Genomic DNA, 944 nt, shown 5'->3' with positions numbered 1-944 from the left:
GTGCCACTTGTGGAAGGACAATCCTGTGGATGAACGTGAATTTTTGACGAAAACCAGTATATGAAAACAAACATTTTATTCACACTGACATGACTTTAAAGGCACACACTGAAATTTGCATTTATGTTCTCATAAAATCTGGGATTGTTTTGGCAAACCCTGCACAGTGAAGTCTATAAAAGGGCTGACAAGTGATGACATTCATTATCCTTTTTCCTCCATTGAACACTGTGATCCAATTATACAATTTCTCAGTCAAAGATGACATTGTCTCAGAAAAATGTCTCAAAAATTAACAAAGAATATAGGCACATTCACTGATTACATTTTTAAGATGCCTGTTAAATTCAATGTCATACTTACCTGAACAGAAAAAACTGCTTCTTCATGCTTCTGTTGACACTACAGACAAAAGGAATAATAAGTAAGTAACCACTAAGGGATAAGTGCAAGGCCATGGAAAAGTTTGAACAGAATAAATATCTTAGATGATACTAACGTATATAAAATTGAATTCCACTTACTTGAGCGAAAGAATCACCTGTGTCTGGATTTCTTATATTTTGTTTCTTTTAGTGACAAAAGAAAGTATTAACAAGTCAATATAGTGAAGACAATTCTATAAAATTCCAGTAAATGCTATTGTTGTCAATGAGCTTTAATATAATCCTTCATCGAAAACATCAGAATGTTTAAACAGAAGTTCATGCTCCTATAAATGTATCTAAGTGAGATTTATGTGACCTAATACTGGTTATATTTCTATAAACTGTTTTCACAATGAAGAACGTTACCTTTAACAACCTGAGTCTCTCCTTGAATTTTGTCCTGGGTCCCGCTTTTGGGATCATTTTTTCAATTTCTTGATCATTAAGACAGTAAAAACTTTCCTCATCAATTTCTTGCTCTGTAATTAAAAGTATTCAGTTGAATCTCAGTCATGC

The 944-nt window shown here is 32.8% G+C and overlaps 1 long non-coding RNA gene across 1 annotated transcript; it reads right to left on the bottom strand.

The window, feature by feature from the left end:
• LOC121938723 lies at nt 1–927 on the bottom strand. Its single transcript, XR_006105353.1, has 4 exons — nt 795–927; nt 525–569; nt 364–402; nt 1–23 (listed from the first exon to the last, which is right to left on the bottom strand). It is a non-coding gene; the product is annotated as an uncharacterized LOC121938723 (long non-coding RNA).
• Nucleotides 928–944: the final 17 nt, after the last annotated feature.

The sequence above is a fragment of the Plectropomus leopardus genome, unplaced genomic scaffold, assembly GCF_008729295.1.
Source record: "Plectropomus leopardus isolate mb unplaced genomic scaffold, YSFRI_Pleo_2.0 unplaced_scaffold31382, whole genome shotgun sequence".
NCBI classification, from domain to species: domain Eukaryota; kingdom Metazoa; phylum Chordata; class Actinopteri; order Perciformes; family Serranidae; genus Plectropomus; species Plectropomus leopardus.
The sequence above is the reverse complement of the archived record's forward strand: the minus strand, read 5'-3'. Positions and strand labels throughout refer to the sequence as shown.